This window comes from Corvus cornix, chromosome 4 (genome assembly GCF_000738735.6).
Source record: "Corvus cornix cornix isolate S_Up_H32 chromosome 4, ASM73873v5, whole genome shotgun sequence".
NCBI classification, from domain to species: Eukaryota; Metazoa; Chordata; class Aves; order Passeriformes; family Corvidae; genus Corvus; species Corvus cornix.
Genome location: NC_046334.1, coordinates 60,441,145 through 60,460,457, shown reverse-complemented (window position 1 = coordinate 60,460,457; position 19,313 = coordinate 60,441,145).

The following is a 19,313-nucleotide window of genomic DNA, read 5'->3' as shown; positions in this document are numbered from 1 at the left end:
TTGCTTTAATTTCTTCTGTGGTGGGATGCTGCCTGGATAGTTTTCATGTCTGAACCACTACCTTTATGGATGACACCACTTTAATTACTGTGTGCTTCAGTTGCTGCACCTGTAAACCAGGAAGTTTTATCTTTCAAGATGTTTTGAGATCTATTGTGAAAAGAGATATTTAAGAATTTACCACTGGAAGGATAATTAAATTATACTATTGATGATAAATTCAGATGTTATGACAGCTGTCTATGTTAAACCTGATAAAAAAGGTGTTGCTCTATGATGCTGTCAGAACTCTGCTAGAAGTACAGTCTTTTAACAAAGTTGCCTTCCTAAGCACTTGTGAGCACAAGATTCTGGCAGTGTCTGTGCTATGTTTTAGCAGTACAGTTTACAGAGCTGGCTAGAGCTTGCACGTTCCATAGCCCAGCTTTTTGGACTAAGTCACAAGGATGTAGGATGCCTTCAGGATGTCTTCTCAACATTTACCAGCAACCTTAGTCTTCTGATACCTACAGCTACCATGTTTCCTCTTGGCACTTTGTGTCACGGCCCATGTCAACTTTTCTGACAACAGCTACATGTTGGTGCCACAAAAGCAAATGTCATTCAAGGTTCAGGTCTCTCCCCATTACAGGTTTGGACAAATCTGTTCTTTGTTCCAAACTAATGACCTGGTATGATGATAACATTAAGGCAGGCAAGTGGGACCTCAAGCACAGATTCAAACTTTGCTTAAATTATGCAACAGGCATCCGAAGTTCCCAACTACCTCATGTGAAAATAGGTGCATTGATACATTCCCTTGCCTGTTTCTCTTGTGTTCTTCTCTAAATTGTATTGTCTTGGACAGTGAAAAAATGTCCAGTTTTCACTCCTGAGGATGATGTTCAGTAGTTGCATGTAGTGGCTGCTAAGTGCCCTACACCAGGTGGGATTTCCTATAATTCAATCCCAAATCCCATGTCCCTTACCAAAAGCAGATGGGATATGGCTTTACTTCTCTTTCATTGCTTACAACTGGGGAAACTGAGGACACTTATAAAGTGCCATGAATTCTCTAAAGTGTCTATCCTGCACTGACTTAGACCTTATGTGTCCTGGATGAGGGGAGGCAGGGTACATCTTTACACTGAACATCTTTACAACAGTAGCTGCACAGTGTGAAGCAGGGTCTTGCCTTCTATGGAAGGAATCCTTCCACCACCAATTTAGACCTGGGTTACTCTATGCTTGCTGTTCCTATTACCTTGTTTGTGTCTGTCCTGTCAAGCTGTTAAATAACTTGATCTGTTTTCCTCCCTCCTGAATCAGAACTGCAGCTGAACTAGACAGAGACCATTTCAGTGGAATGCACAGGGCATAGAAGTGTCTGTCTACTTGTTAACACAGCAGAAGAGGCAGCTAGAATGGGAAACTCCTTATTCCCTCCCATTGGAAGTGAGATATCACAAATTGTGATATTATTATTTTCATATGTAAAGTCTGGCAGCATCAATAGAGGGTACAATAACCTCATTCTTTGGGACTAGGGTGGGTAGCTGTGTGTGCACACCAACACTTAAGGAGTAAAGTGTGGCTGAAGCTATCCTTGAGAGACACTTCATCCTTTAAAAAAGGGTAAAGTTCCTTCCTTGTTAAAGGAGTTACCTGGGTGCAGAAACATGGCTGTTGCTGTAAGAGAAAACTTTCAGGGACATTTCAACAAGTTTGGAACTCGGATCTGAATGGCAGTTGTGGGGACCCAGGCTCTTAAGCAATTTCATTGTGTCTGAAAATGTTATGTATTTTTTATATGTTTATAGTTTTCCAACTATTTCCAACAGGGCGTTTCTCTGTGGTGCTCTTATAACTTTCTGTCAAGGCAATTTTACAGCATAATTTAGAAAATCTCAAAGGTTATAATTTAGAAAATATTGCTTTTTCATATTATTTAAATAATTTTTTCTTACCCCTTTTCTTCTTGCATCTTTAAATTTTCTGCATATTTAAAACCCTCTTTGGCCCTTCAACATACAAATTCAAACTTTAAAAGAATAAACAATAAAACAAGGCTCTCCTCCATTTGCAGGCAAATTTACTTTAGTGTTTCAGAGCTCTAGGGGAAAATAAAGCACTTGAACATAGTGGCTTACAATTCCATGCTCAATGTAAAGGCACTATCAGTGTAGTGTATACAAAGTGATAGCGTAGTGTCTGTTCCCTGAGGAAGAGTAGATAAAGCAATCTACCAACACAAACGGACTTCAAACAGTAGTTTTCAGCTAAAAAAAACAAACACCACATCCCAGATTAAAAAAAAAAAAAAAAAAAATTCCTTGCACTTCTCAGCTTTCCCCCAGGAATATTCTTCCTTCCTCTGAGTTCCATGTTGTCATGGAGAATGATGTGTTAAGGTCTGCGAAACTGGCAGACTGCTTACTTTCAATGTTTTAATTCACAACTAGTGTCCACTAAGCAAAAGGAGGCCTTGTTACTGCTGCAAAAACAATAACTTTATAGTGCAGAACTGGCTGCATGGTAGGAAATGTAGGCATCTTTCCCTGAGAGTCCATATTTGCTCAGGTGCTTGAATTAAATATTTCACTGAAAAAAGGTGCTCTGGTTTAAACTTGTGAGTACTGTGCATTACTCAAGCAGGGTTTCTTCCACGTTGATTCAGGATGAAATTACTGAAGGGGGAAACCTTTAAAATTTGTGTCTGTATTTGACACCTTACAAGAGTCAATTGTTTGGAAGAGTTTGATTTGTCAATTGCTACCAATTTACAATTTCAAGGGAACAGCAACATTCAAGGAACAACCAGAAGACTGTTTGAGGAAAAAGATCTGAAAAATAGTTCAAGGCAAGACATTGCAGAGAGGAATAGCAGAATTAGCAAGAAAATCAAGAAAGCGACAGTTCTTTTCTTAAATACTGCTTCATTTTTGAACAGGGTGCTCACAAGAAGGATTCCAAAGTAATTACCATTACTATAAGATAAATACTTGGTATATTCTCAAATTTGATTACCTTCTTTCTTATAATATGCTTACCTTGTTTTCATCCTGGATTTCATGGTGGTGAGTGTGTCTTAAAAGGCAAAATCTTATGAAAACCAATGAAAAATGTGTTTGTTATCACATAAGTTAAAAGCAGCATTAGCCATTTAAAATTAAAAATCATATGATTATAGAACTAAAACCATAAAGAACTTATCTGTATCTGTACTGAGAACTACAGAATATCTTATTTGAATATATTGCTGACTGTGCTGACCCTGTATACATGTAAAGAGGCAGCATAAATTAGCTATTGATATAGATTCCTTCAGTCCTCAGTGTAAATGCATGGAGTTTATAATCCAGTTTTTCATTTTTTAAGGCAGTACTGAAAGTAGCTTAGTTGTAAATTTGTTGGATCAAGTCTGATATTCCAGCTCTTTACTGGTGATACCAAAGAGCTTGTAGAAATTTGGCTAAATACTTTGGTAAAGATGCTGTCTTCTTCCTTTCACCTAGTATACTCAGTGCTTTTGATAAATGAAGGTAATGTCATTCACATTGGGCACATTACAGCAAATCTGGAAAAAATGGAATTATTTTGAAAATAAATAAATCACCTATTTTATTGATGGTATTTGAATTAAAGAACAATGGCAGTGCTCATCACTTCTGCAAACAATCTAAGGAGACAGAAAGGCACATTTTACATTAGATTTACTGAGTATATTCCTATTGTTTACTAACATAATATTTTCTTCCTAGCCTCGGGTAGAGAGTACTGATTACATTCTTTCCTGTTCTTATGCAAATCCTCTACACAGTTTGTTGCATTTTTGCAATATCTACTAATGCTCAACTACTTTGTTGTGTGGGATTTAGCACATAAATAGTTATGCCTAGTTTTTGAGACTTTGTGCATCCTGTAACTTTTTTATGTCACCATGTCACTTAAATCACCACTACTTCATTTTTATTCCTCCTGCTCTCCATAATTCCCTGTAATTTAGGTCTTTGAAATGTTCAGTGAATGAATCTCCAGAAACATTTTCTCTGACGACACTGCACTGATCATAGAATAAAATGGCACTCTAAACTGTGAATGGACTGCTGTGCTTCCTTAGCTTCATATCAATCAAAGAGAAATTCCTTCTATTTCTGTTAACAGGGATTATGTTTTAGTAAGAGATAATGTATATACATTATTCTTTGTGATCAGTAAAATAACTTTTACTTTCCCAGTCTTGATAATAAGTAATCTGTGCTGTGCTTTCTAGACTAACTCTTACAGCTTAGAAGCCTTTCGGGATAAAAATGTATTCCAAAATCAGTGGCTATGAATCCTATAAATAGCTGAAAACAAGAGAACACATATTGGCATATTTCCTCCACTGGACAAAATTGAGCTAAATTCCAACCAGGAACCATTAGGTTAGCAGTTGGTCAACATAGCCCTGAAAAATTAATAAAATAAATTTAAATACAAAATACAAAAAATCTTTTGTATTTTACATATGAACTTCAAAATCCTGCAGATTAATTTTGAGACTGCATAATTTGAAAAGGAAAAAAATACTGTAAAAGCTTTTGACAGCCAGTGCATGCTATTCAACCAGAATAGAATTAATTGGCTTGGAGGAGAAATAATCTGCTGAAATAACAATTAATACATGTCATCAGAGCAGTGATTGAGCCAGACCCACTAAATCATTGCTGGGATCCAGCCACTGTGCATAAGGCAAAGGTGCTAATCAAAGAATTTTCAATTGCTTTTGTGTGCACTAAATATTTGAGAGAGCCATCTGTCTTCTTGAGTCTTATTTGCTGATGTATGTTTTCCTAGGTTGCCTTTAAATGTGGAGTAAGAATGACTGAGGTATTTCAGTACTATGTAAAACATATTTTCACTCTATAAATCCAGAAGTGCTGACCTACAGCACCTTTACATTAGTCCATATGGGTTTGGACTGACCTTTAAGACTACTAAAGTGCTTGGTTTATTTGAAGGGGTTTTCTTTCCTTTTATTTCTTTTTTTTTTTTTTTTCATGCTAACATGGAAATGAAACTACCTCGAGTCAGTGTCTGACTCTGTTAGGCAGAAGCTACTTATGTGCATTTCCTTCTGCATAAACCCAAACCCTTCTCTGTTCAGCCAATGTGACTGATGGAAGAAAATGCCATTAAATTAGAGTTGACCAGTCCCTGCCATGTGCAGAGTTAGTGAGTGTAATGCTGAGGTTGGCACAGCTTTGGAGAGTGCCCGGGCAGCTGCAGCAGAGTTTTGGCAGTGAAATGAAGTGAGTAACAAAACACAAAACCAGGGGCAGTTACAGAGAATCATACAGGACAGCACTCTCACCAAAATAAAATGGGTTAAACTACTTACCCTTGTGTATTAAGTACAAATGTTCTGACCATCTCCCACCACAGAGCCTGGTGTGAAGTTGGGAAAAACACACATGCAGTGGTATGATTATGTTTTCCCTTTGCTGGACATGACCTACTGGTTATGTAAGAATTCCCAAGATTTGGATTCTCACATTTCACACCACTCATATTTTTTTGCTTAAAAAACCCCCCAAAAACCAACCAACTAAACTAACAAATAGAAAAGCAAATCCACTAAAAATTGCCTTTAAAATTATATTTCTTCCTTCTTTCTTTTCCCTTTAAAAGGAAACCATGTAATCTGTAGAGAAGGATCTTGTTCATGTTTGGCCATGTAGTTATATTTTCCTATGTTCTACATTGATGATTAAAAAAATAAAATCCCCTGTAGAGTCACAAACTATCTAGACAAAAGTATGTGGATCAACTCTTTGGCCTAGCAACTGTATCATCCTACTTTTAAGCTAATTCACAGCTAAATGCTGAGTTACAGCAATTGAATGAAGGAACAGGCTCTGCATGCCAGAATGAGACACGTATCACAGTGCAGAGTAGCACTGCACACAAACTGTGATGCAAGATACTTTAACCATAAATATGTAAGCCATAGATGTGTTCTGGGGGATAAGAAATACTATCATTTTGATGCACAAAGTGTAAGAAATGACTGATATTACAGAATTTTCCTCCACTCATGGTGAACGGCCTCTAGATTAGAGGTGGGGGAAATGAAAAGATGCGTATATGCAATCTTTGCAGTCTTTGGGGGATAAAGCAAATAAAATCAAAACTCTTTTGTTTATACTTGAGGGTAATTCAATTTCATCTCATTTAGAACATGACAGAAAGATGAAAACTAAAATGAAAACAGCTTTTGAATTAAAGACAATCTTCAAATCAATCAACATTAAAGAAGAAAGGAATTGGAACAATAAGTGAATGATATGCGCTATTGCTTGGAGACTTTTGAAATCTTATCTTTGTAAACAAAAGCAAATCTTCTATATTTGTGTATTGATGGGACTAATTTCATCACTTAAATTCCCTAAAACCATAATACACCGGGCGACTCCAGTCATATTCTGTTCATAAAGCTGTTTGAAATTTACTCTGATCTTTTAATATTTGGATAGTCTTTATATATCTAAATATTCTGTTCTCTTAACAGAGAGTATCTATCTGACTCAAAATTTGTAAGTAGTTCTCTTTACCTCTTGGTTGATTAACACTAACCTATGGAGTGGATTGCAGAAATGTCCTTGCAGGCTGGTGGAAGAGAACATTCAGGATGGACTGAGCCCAGTAATTCATTAGAATTAATTTATGCATGACATCTCAATCTCCTAATCCAATTCTTAGTAAGAATTTTGGTGTATAAAAGTCCATTTTATATACTTCCATGTCATTTTGGGGGATTTGGACATTTAATTAAGGAGCTTTAAAAATAAATTACAAGCTACTCTGTTCTCCACTATATTTCCCCTGAGAATGTATTAAATTAGGTGACAATAAGGTGAATTTATATTGCACTTGATTGAATAATTGAGTGAATTAAAATGGAACTAACTGGAAATGCATGAAATGAGTGGTTTGTACTTCATCTTTTTTTTTATGCCACATGTTCAACTGTAGTTCAAGTATGTGTCCATGATATGCCCAGTTGCAAGAATATAGAGATATAGATATATACATATATATACAAAAATGGGTGTTCCTGTAAGAAAGTTCAGCTGAAGATACTCATGCAGTGGAAATATTAGGCATTAGGTCTACTGGTGGTATTGATGGTATGTTCAGATTACTGCAAAGGCTTTAAAGCCACTTTTTGATTTTAAAATACCATACTTTTACTTTTTCTGCTTGTCCACTTTCATCTCTCACACTTTCTCCATGCTGCCCACTTCAGCTGACATATTCTCTATTTGCTCATAAAAGTCTCTGTTGCCTTTGTGCACTGCTCCTAAAGTTAGGAATTTCTTGCCCAAAGTAAATATTCTTCCTCTTTCATGTGTCTCTTCTATGGTTCTACCACAAAGCAGACAAAAATTAGCTAACTTTAAATGGCTAATTGAGAGTCATTCAGAGCCTGAGGGACTAGTGGAGAAAGACTACTTTCATACATTTAATCAAAACCTGCTTAAAATATATATAAATACAAAAAGGTTTATATTAACAACCTGGTTTTTTTTCCTCACTCATTACCTTTTGATTTTTCCATAGTTTCTTTGTGGAAGAGGCCATATTTAGTTTCTGTTATGCAGTACCTTGTACAACAGATCAGTTCTCATTGGAATTTCTGGGCTTTGCTACAGTGGAACTGTAAGAACAGTAAGGCTAAAGTTTTTCCAGTGTTATGCAGTCATTTTAGGCTAGCTGTTATTCCAGTACAAGTCAGCAGAGTAAAATTTGGACTTTTATGAAACAAATCACAAACTCCAATTGATTCTCCCCTTTTTTTAAAAGGAGTGAAAGAACACCAGAGAACAATAACTGCCCCCATGCTTGAAGTTTTATCACTGCCTTTAGTGAGAATGGTCAAGTACTGCCAAGTAAACCTGGCGTCTAAACTGCGGTGCAAACCTAACACAATATTTAAAAAATCCCCAAAACCCCCAAGAAACCAAATAACACTGTGGAATACTTTTTTGTTCTAAACATAACTTCAACTTGTACATCTGTAAATGAGTAGTAGCTATGATGCTTAATAACCATGCTCCATTCAGGAAATATCCATTATTCATTTCCAGTGTACCTTCTGGCTGATTTTCTGAATCTACCTTCTGTTGGAGAGTTTTCTGCTAGATTGAATCGGCCTTTATGTGGCAGTGCCTGAGTGTCCAGGTTTTTTAGTTTCAGCTTTTTGCCATGCTCTGTGTCTGTAACTCCACTTGACATCAGCCAAAGTCTTGGGAATTTCCAGCAGGAAATGCTACCCCCAGTATGATCAGACACACTCTTGTAGTCTGCAGTTGATGTTTTATTTTGAACACCAAGCATTCCTCCCTTCATATATCTGAGAGTATTTCAGTTTTGTGATTAAGGCGGGTATTAGATGACCTTTACTCTTCTTTCCCTTGCTTTCCTCTTAAGAGTTAAATGAAAGCCTTCCGTTCCTCTACAGAGTACTTAGAACTAAGGCACTATGGCGCTAGCAGCAGGTTGGTTTCATTACATTGATAGGATACATGTGCTGTTTTTTATCTCTAGCATTTTCTCAGTAATTCAGCACTTTAAAGTCTCAGCTGTCTACCGATCTGCAGACAATTGTTTGGTGTAATACTATCCGGAAAAAGCTGATAAAACACAGATGTGACTAGGTCTCTGAAATTTGTGGTTTGCTAAGTGGGTTTTTTTCCCTTTTTTTTTTTTTAAGGCCACTCTTGCCCATGGCAAGTTAGCTTCCCTACCAGGCATGAAGGCACAGACTTTTATTAAAATGTTGCAACAAGAAGGTAATTGCTAAAAATTAAGAAAGTTAGTTGAAATATAAAGCAGAAACATTATAACAATTTTCCCTTTTTTTTCATCATAACCCCTGGCAACCATTTCTCCTTATTTTGCCCAATACATACCCAAAATAGTTTCCTTTTTGAAAAACTTCCCATTAAAGTGTGGATTTCTAGCCATCCTATACAGATCTGTTTTAAGAAAAAATGGGTTTTAGGCTCTTTTAGGCATTAAGAGCCAACAGTTTGATTTTTCAAAGTGGCTGAGATTTTACAGTCACAGTGAGGCTTGCCTAGATAAAAGATTTGATTGTGCTGGAACAAGATTGGAAGCAATCTAGTTAGATGGCGGGATGTTACTGTCTCTTAGTGGTTAGTGTTTAGACAAGGACAAATTATATTCACCATAGCATCAGCTGAACACAATTTTTCCTGGCTTCCATTGACCTCTAACTTGTGACTGGCCTCCCGTCCTCTCACTCAGTTATCACAATTCCATTCAAACACAATCACATTTTGTAGTGTAGGCAATCCTTACTGACAGCATAAGAACGTTTGCATGTGCTCAGTTCTTTTACAAACCAGCCCACATCATCTCAGGCATTTCTGCGTGAGGGTATTGCTTAGACAGTTGAAGTATTGTAGATGTTTCTGAGCATGGTTGGCTTCCTTTCTGATTATCTGAATTATGATTTTACTCTGGTGGTTAGTTTATGATTTTTTTTTTAATTGATGTAACTGAACTAGTACACCTTTGAATGTGAATGCAGTTTGTTGGCACAGTGGTACTTTGTTTACTCACACAGGATTTACCACTATGCTCTGTCCCTCCTCCCAAAGAAACTCAGTCCCAGCATTGTAGTAACTAGTTTTACTTAGAACTTTACTTACTTATTCTTACTTACTTGCTCTAGGTTGCAAAGTAAAATGAGAATTTGCAAAGACTAAATAAACGAACATGTCCAAAAGAAACTAGACCATGCTGTAATATTCCTACTTAGCTGCAGAGTGTGGGGGAGGGAGACAAGATTGCAAAAGGCTGCTGATTGACATCTGTGTGTCTGTATGATAACTACACACAGCTTTAGTGATTTATGTGCTGGACAGGTTTTCCATTCCGATTCAAATGAAAGGCCATCTTGCAATTAAAGGCTCAGTTTGCAGTTCCTGATTTCTGAAGGAAGAGGGCGTTTCTATTTATTCCAGAAACATTTAGTGGTTACATGCATGGCTGGCAGCAATTTCCCACAATGTGTAAATTAGTCAATCCCAAAGTCAGTAAACTTTTGCTTTGAAGTGGACATTAATGAAGTGCACCATTAGAGCCTAATGATTGTTCACATTTGTATTTTAGGGGCCCCTCTTGCTTTTGATGTCTTAGTGCCTTGGTTCCTTGACTTTAGTTATCTAAATGCCAGGACTGCTAAACTCCTAAGAGAACTCAAAAAAAATTTAATGAAAAAAGTTAGTACTAGCCTGACTGATGTTGGCACTTCAAAGCTGGAACAGACTAAATTGCTGTAGACTGCTTAATTCAAAAGTGCTCCCTTGTGGATGACAGTGCATGGTGACAAAGTTCAATTGGCAACAGGAGACAGGCAAGATCAAAGACCCTCTATTGTAATAGTTTTGTTCCATGAAGAATTGCTTATTGTCAGTAGTTTTTCAAGCCTTTACTGGCTCCAGCTTCATATCAGGATTCCATGGTTCAGAACCAGCTTAAATAAATAATTGTAATTACATCCTTCTGATAATGCATTGCAGTTCTAAATGCTGGATGCTGTGTCTCTCCAAGGTCCAAAAAAGAAAAGTGGGTGTTAGGAACCAGGACTTGGGGGAGAACCTTCTTTGTTCAGAAGCATCCAAAATACAAAGTACTGCAGACAGTTAATGCCATGTTAGCAACAACTGAGACTTGCTCCAGACAAAGCCACACTGCCCTTCTATCACAGCAATGATGCTGCAGTTTCTAGTTTGCATTGCCTGCCAGTCTGATTTAACATTTAGTTCAAGATTAAACTGAATATCATCCTGTAAACAGTGCTTTCTCTCTCTAGTTAAGGCACAAGTTTGAATGAACTTTTAAGAAGAGCTGAACTCCTTGTTAACAATGTAAAGGCTACAGAAATCTCAGAAATATTCATCATTCACAGCATACTGCAACTTTTTTTCCTCTCCTGACACATACCCTTCTGAAAAGTATGACTTTTTTTCCCAATCAGAAGCAGAAAAAGAGGCCCTGTGTGAAGTTAGCCAGTGACACTGGAAATCCTGTTAATTTTCAGTATTTTTGCTATTGTGTTGTTTGGGTTTTTTTCCCAATAGTGTTCACCATCTGTAAGGAACTGCTGAAAGACAAGAAAAGTACCATCCCTCAGTAATGGCATTCAGGGATGTTGTCTCATAAAATGTACATGGTATTGTCAGAACTGCTTGTCTTGAACTAATTATGAAAACATGTTTGGTGACAATTAAGGAAGCCACTGTGCAATCATTTTCATGCATCTTATTGACAGAAGTTACTTTTATATTTTAATAATCACAAATGACATGTCTTTACAGAAAATTCCATCATATTTAGCATACAATGAGCAAGCAGAAAGGAGGGATGAGTAAGTGCACTTAGAAAGGAGGCAACAAAAAGAAATGCATTGCATTTAAATCACATCTGCAATGGACTCAGATCTGTTGATCTGATTTTATTGATAATTTTAATTTAAAGAAACCAGAAGACTGCATACTAGTTTCAATCCTTCCTTAAAACTCATTTATGAAAAGCATCAGAAGTGTGAAGTGTGGTTGGCTTATTTATTTCTTTTTTTTTTTCTTTTTTTTGGCAAGATCTGAAAAAGCATTTTAAACAGGATTAGAAAGGTACTATGTCTATGCAATTTAGCTCTAGCGACTTCATGGTTGTAAATTATGATGGAACACATCATTAGCTGCAGACTTGTATGTTCTCCCTTAATCATGCTGAAGTACACATAAGCCCCAGCTGAGCAATTATGAATAATTAAATCAATTAGAGACAGTCTAACACCAGGTCTTGTGGCTAAACTGGTGTCAGCATCCATAATATTTTAACAGTAAATGCAAATGTGTGCATTTGGGTGGAGGGAAGGAGGTGGACAAAGGCTTATACAAATGCCAAAGCATGTTGCTTAGTGATGGCTTTACAATAATATCATGAAGATTATAAGCTGCCTTCCCAAGGAAAACAAGGGTAATGAAATTCCAATAAAATATTTTTGTACAAGATTTAAAGCTTAGAGATGAGTTAATTAAAAAAGGATAAAGTGCAAGACCTAAAAAATATCCTGAATAAATTAGGACTTTACATTCACCCAAAACAAATACTTTCCTTCATCAAACATGCACAGCCTCATGTCTTTTTACGCATTATTTTTCTGTAACCTGGTGCTGAGAGCAAATAAATAAACCAGTGCACCTTCCTCAGAACCCTGTCAGGAAAAAAGTTACACATTTTCTCTGCATTTTGTAGAGAAAACTCTGAAGAAAACATGGGGATTTTGCACAGTGCAGTGACAATACTGTTACCTTATAGAGCAAACCCAATGTGTTTGCTAACAGAAAGGCAGGTTTTAGACTCTTTCTAGGATATGGATGTGAAAGAGTCCCTTTATTCTCTGGCCAGAATGTGCCAAACCTCTGCTGAGCAGTGATCTGCTCTTTGTGCCAGCTGCCAGACACAGCCCTTGTTCTGCCACTGCATCGTGGCCATGGCTGCAGCAGGTGTTGAGTGCTTCTCCTGCTACCTTGTTCCTCCCAGGGAGAAGGAAAGAACGATTTTGTCTCTCTCTCACCTTGACTTCTCATGCAGGGAAATGGCATATTTCCCCTTTCTCCAGATTAACTACAGACTAATGGAGCGACTCAGAATTAGCATCTATTTAGAAGGCTGGTCTCGTAAATGTATGTTTAAGAACACATTTCTATTCTCTTCACTGAGGTCCCAAGCAGCTCCTCACAGACATTTAAATGCTCTCCTGACCTAGAACACAGTTCTGTACAACAGTCACAAGGAGTTATGTTCAAGACTGTTTCCCCTCCCAAGCACAGAAGCCAATAAAGGCTGAAAGGAAAGATTAGTTGGTTTTTTTTCTACAAGTCTATTAATTTTATCAACAAAATTACTTGGAAAGAGTATTTACTATAACTGATAACCAAGAAATTGTACAAATAGTGATTCTGCTGTTGTTATTATTTGATAATGTCAAGACTTATACTCTCCATCACACAAACATAAATGAACCAAGTGTCCTGCTTTGAGAAGGCTCAGGGTATCTTGAAGCACTTGCAAGTTGTTATTACAAGAAACAATTTAATAGGAAAGTGTCTAATTATTACAGACATAGGGAAGGACAATCAGAATCAAAAACATTTAATTGTATTTAATTGTATATTGTATTTAAGACTTGCTGAACATATGAATTGCATAGATCTACCCAGTTTGTGCATGCCACATCAGGTCTTTGAGTACGTTGCAAAAGCAATTATTAAAGCCTACGCATCACCCAATGAGGGACCCAGAAATAGGGTCTGTTTCCAGAACATCAGCCCACTGCTCCATCTACCAGGCAGCTCTGCTTCCTTGCCCCTGTGCAACTTGATCTATACTGAGCAATTCTTGTATTTCTTGGTGCCCTTTGTAAGAAACAGAGCCTCACACACGTACCAATGAACCCAGAAAATCATGGTAGACAAGGAAAACTCTACCTTCTTCTTACTTGGGGAGAATAGGTCAGTTGCTCTGTAAAAAAGAACAAAATCTTGGATTATCTTGGAACACTTTCATTTTTGAGTAGGATTTTTCAAATTTACTATACAAAAATATGCATAATTATGTCCCAATCTCACTACATGATCTGCTAAGAAGGCATCTAATCCAGAAATCTAATATGAACTGCATGACAAGAAAAAAAAAATCTCCAAATCTTTTAGAGGTGGCATTTATTTCTCTAGATGGGACATTCTGAGTTTGCTCATATGGTCTATTGACCACTGTTTATAGTGAAATAACTCCCCATGTGAACTCTCTCCTGGAATAAGGGGTTTCTTTCTAGAATGCTGACTCTTACTTGGAAAAGTAGCGATTGTTTCAGGATTAAATCACTTTTCTGCAAGAATAGACTATCCCTGAGTGGCCATTCTACCATAACTATTTCAGTGGTTTTCCTCTTTAGACAGGCCCTGGTGAAGTTCAGGGGACTGGAGAGGTTCCAGAGCAAAAACTAAGACTGGGACTGTCTGAAAATAAGGCTGCAGCTACAATGGTATGAGGCTTTTCAAAAAAGAGTCCTTGCCAAATTTCTTCCTCTGCCTCTTCACCCTATGGGAGCTAATTAGCCCCAGCAGCCTGACCTCACACACTCTTCTGAGGACCTGCATAAGCTGCTGCAGGGGCTTAGTGCCCCCTCTCAGGGGAATGGTAGCACTTTATACTGACTGCTTTTGCATAAGTGCAGATGAGAGGAAAGTGTGATTCAGGAGGGCATAAAGCCCTGCTAAAGAGTAGGACTGCTTAAATATTTGAGCGATTATGCTGCTTCAGTCTGACCACAAGGCAATGCAGAGGTGCCAGAGATGGATCTCTGACAGCTAACCTGAGAACTGCAAAGTCTGTTGAGCATTGTGGGCTGATACCTGGACTGTTTCTGCATCAGCCAGCTCGGGCAGAAAAACAATCTTACCTAATTTGCTGGGCACTTTGCTAAGGAGAATAATCCTTGTAGGTGAGCTGGCTGGTAGTACTCACAGAGTCTTTTCACAGCCTTCCCTTATGAGGTGTTTCATGATTCATGTTGCAGGAATCAACTGGCAAAAAATTATATGATGATGACAAGCACTTGAATTTGAAGATCTTACATACGTAATCCTAGTCATTCAAATAATTGGACATGAAATTCCTCCTTGGAACTGGTTTGATGAGGCAGGATTACTTTCTGAAGGACTGGCAGATCAACTTTCTATAAAAGAAAGAAGAGATGCAACTTTTGTGGTTAGTGGCCACTGCAGAATCAGATCCAGTTTTTAATTTACCATTTCTTTTATATACATATATATGCAATAAAAAACTATACTAGCTTGAATACGCTTTTCAAATATTGGCTTATTTTTATGCTGATCTTGATAAAAGGCAAGAATAGAATAGAATAGAATAGAATAGAATAGAATAGAATAGAATAATAGAATAGAATAGAATAGAATAGAATGTCTTTTAAAAATCCAGTAAGCATTCAGGTTTGTCTGAAATGCAACACACGTTGCACTACAAAATAATTTGTGAGATCCATCAAAATTGCTGCTTCTATCAACAGTTTTATGCAATGTCTGGTGCTGTATCTGAAAAGTCTGAGAAAAACTTTAGCCTGTGGTAAAGTCTGTGGCATAATTGACAGTAACTGAAGGAGCCAGAGTATTACAGCGTTGTTTTTGCAAGCAGAATTGTGAATTTGTTAACATACCTTTAAAAACACATTTTTAAATGAACAACTTGTTAAAAGATTAGACTATAATTGCATCTTTGTTAAAAATTCATATTGAAGGGAAATAAATCCTGAAAAAAACCCATTAAAACTGCCCAGCTATAGGAAAAAAGAGTCTTCCTAGTTTTGTTTTTCTACATTGCCTTTAGGGAAAAGATAATACTGGAAAAAAAGCTTTATGTTAAGCTGTCATTATTACTCCTTTTGTTGTTCTTTCTGGTGACTACATATTCAATGTGAACTGATTTTCTGAAAACAGAAGGGTTTTTCTTCCTGTGCAAAAAGAAAGGGAATAAACTGAAAGCAAATTCAACCATGTTTGGATTTTTAATTTTTTTCGATTTTGTTTTCCCTCAAAACATTTTCTTCCAAATACATTGTCTTGTTTAATTTTTTGGCAATTTGAGTGACTATTGGTCTGGTGTGCCTTTGTTCATGCATGTGGAACAAAGTTTCCTTAAATATGAAATGAAGCCCTAAATATACTGAATTCTCTGGAATTTTATTTATGAGCTGTATCTTGCCTTTGAGTAGATGTGTGAGTGCATCTGTAACCAAAGTCACAGTAGAGTCTTATGTCTTGAAGAATCATTCTCTATTCCTTCTTCCTCCTCTGTTGCTCCTGGGAGAAAATAAAAGGTATTTCTTTATTGTTCAGTGCAGCATATTTCCTTTCTCTCCTTCAAGTGCACTGAAGTATTGGTGAGGCAACATACATTTCTGTTTTCTCCTTGGCTACATATTCCTCAGGCAGGAAATATGGGATATTGCCCAATGAACTACGATCTACCTCATGATGACATGCAGATCAAATGTTCAGCTAGTTCAGTTTTCTATTTCTGGCAACAGTATTCATAGAAGAAACTTTATTTTCCTGCAAAATATATAAGGCAAAATCTGTTGATGACCTCAAATTTCATATTTAATGTAAGGCATGCAGATTTGAGAACCTTTTGATGTCTGGTGCCTCCATTGACTTAGAGAAGTCATATACTAAAGTGGGGTTTTTTAGGATTAATCCTCTCCTACTTTGCCTTGCAGAGTGCTAAGTAATTTGCTCACAGTTGGACAAAATTTTTACTTTGTCTTTTATCTTACTTTGCAATATTCTGAAGTCAGCTATCAAGTGGAGCTATGCAGCCATTCCATCCAAGACAAAGTACTGCATCAGAAAATAAATCAGGATATCTTAAATTTATTTTTATTCTTCTTTTGGGGGGTTATTCTAAATCAGTTTTCTTATTCAAAATCAGAATGAATCCGAAATAGTTCTTGCTGCACATCACTAAGTATATGCAGAGTGTGAAGTGCTGTGTGGCGGAAACAGGCATGAGATTAATGAACTACTGTGTTTGTTCAGGCACTTTTAACAGGCAAACAGAGAATCAGATTCAGAAACAGTTTGTTCAAAAGAAAATCAGACTATGGTCTTTAGCATCAAATCTGTGCTCCCTCTACATGAAGCAAGCCCCCAGAAGCTTCTGGGTGTCCATGACACACCTCTGCCCAGCAGAGCACCGTGGAGGTGCCTGCAGCAGAAATATCTTTTCTTGTTTCTGAAGGGTTTACTGTCTAGAGAAAGGAGTCATCTACTACAGGAAGCTACAAAACAAAACCAGGAAAGCAGTTTTCAGGAGAGAGAGTAAGAACTTTAAACAAAGAGGTAGGAACAAGATAAAATGTAGGACTCCCAACTATCACTGTAAACTTGTTTGCTCAATTTCTTAATAATATGCAAAGTAATGACAAGAATCAGATCTTTATATAATCAAATCAGATATCTTTATTTTAAAGTGACATTTCAATTTTTTACAGACATTATTAATGTAGCATGATTAGCTGGCCAGGAGGGGAAAATTGAGGATAAATTGTATGGTTATCAACTGCAGGTTTATTGGTCTGAGACTTCCACCACAGGGAGTGGCTGCTGTATGGAACTGATAAACATAGAGATTTATAAGGTCAAGTTTTACGAGTCTACAGATTCCTTGTGGTGTATTACCACATCCTTATTACAAGCCCCTGCTGCTGTCCAGCTAAGCCACCAGAGTTAATATATTACACTTGCTTGTCTGTTCTTCAGGTTTATTTCCAAAGGAAAAGAGGAACAGGTCAAAATAAAATACAGCTTTCTGGGGTTGTGTTTGCAGCTTGCTTTGGGAGATGTGAGAGCAGACTGTCAGGGACTGGGGAGTCAGGATGGAAAAGGTGTGAAAAAGTGATTGTTTGTGACATTGGAAGAAACATAAATTCTTATGGGGGTGATGATTTTGTTTTCAGAAAGATAAAGAACAGTTGCATTTAATTGTGATATCTTTAGCATAAAGAGACTCAGTGGCTCGAGTACAGTAAGGTAAGTAAGCATAAGGGTCTCAGCAGCTGATGTCTTGCTAAATGGTCATTTCTAATAATTAGCTAATTTGGGAAAATATGAAAAGTCAACAAATTGCCTGTTCAGTCTGAGGTGTTCATACATTTGATAAAGTTGTATATGGACTGAGCAAGCTATTTGTGAGATCATCTGTTAATAGGGTTGTTAGCTGTCCGAGCTGTAACACCACACATAAAACCATCTCTCTGTGCTTTTGTTCTGGTTTTTTCACCATGGTTTCCTCTCTAACATATTGACAGAGAGCTATTGCATGTGCTGTTTATGACAGTGATTGAAACACACTGATCTCATAGCTAATTAATGAAAATACCCAATTCTGTGATGTGTCACAAGAAGGGACATGACTAAGATGTCCTATGCAAGTATTTTGACAATTATTTAACTCAAACTGATAGCATCATGCTTTAGATGGCAAAACTGATACCATTATATTCATTCTGCCTATTCCTTAGTTAATTCAAAACTGCTTCTGTTATGAAACCACAAACTTTATAGTTATTCAGGATGAATGTAATTTGTGTTATTTCAGTGGCATCACATTGAGTGCCCAAAGAAGGAGCAGCTGGATAGAATGATAGTGTAAATCCATCTTAATTCACACAATATGTAATCAGGCCAATTGATTCATTCATAGAAGACACAGGAGTGAAATGATACCTCTAAAAGTTACTTTGCCATGTTCTTAGTGGATTATTCATGTGTAACATTGCTGACAGTCATTTATCCTAACAAGCTATGTTCTGTCCCTAGAATCTGATGCAATGTTGTACAGGACATAAAACCTAACCAGAAAACAACAATTAAACTTTCTAAGTATTCATCACATAACTATCTTATTATGTAGTTGTGAGCATCCTTCATTATGTTCTGCCTTGCATACAATTAACAGCATTGTAGATTGGATGTGTCTCTGATCTTTAGCTTTTAATCAATTGCAGAAGTAATTTATTGCCTGAAATACTACAAATTAACAGAAACATGACTTGAATGGCCAAATTCCTGTCCACGTAACAAGCCTCAGACACAGACCACAGAAATCCTTGATGTTGATAGTGAAAAAAGGAAAAGCAGACTAACATTAGCATAATCAGAGTAACAGCACATAGGCTGAAAGAAATGACATTATGATATAGTTCCAGTCATAGGCAAATATGGTTATCCAATGGAAATGGCTCATTCACAGTACAATTTAGCAGGGTTTGCATCCAATGGACAAAACATGGTTTCAAAAGAAGACATTGTTTTCCAGGAGTTGATGATAGTAGTACAGTGTTGTATCTGGTCCAAATCAGATACTTTGCAATATAAAATTATTCAAATAATCAAAAGGTAAAAATTGAAAGAACTATGAACTATCAGTGCTTTCAGGATTCTTCTATTCCAAGAATGCCTCTTAAAAGTCTCTATTTTAAATCTAGCTCAGTAAATAATCTTACTTGTGTACCTGTACATGTCTACATTCTGCCTTCTTCCAGCAACAAAAACAAAGCAAAACAAAAGAGTAAATTAATGGATTTTTTCTATATTTTGCAACTTATTCACAGATTTTAAAACTGAAAAACATTAGATCATCCACTCTGACATTCACCTGGCTCTAGTCCTCCA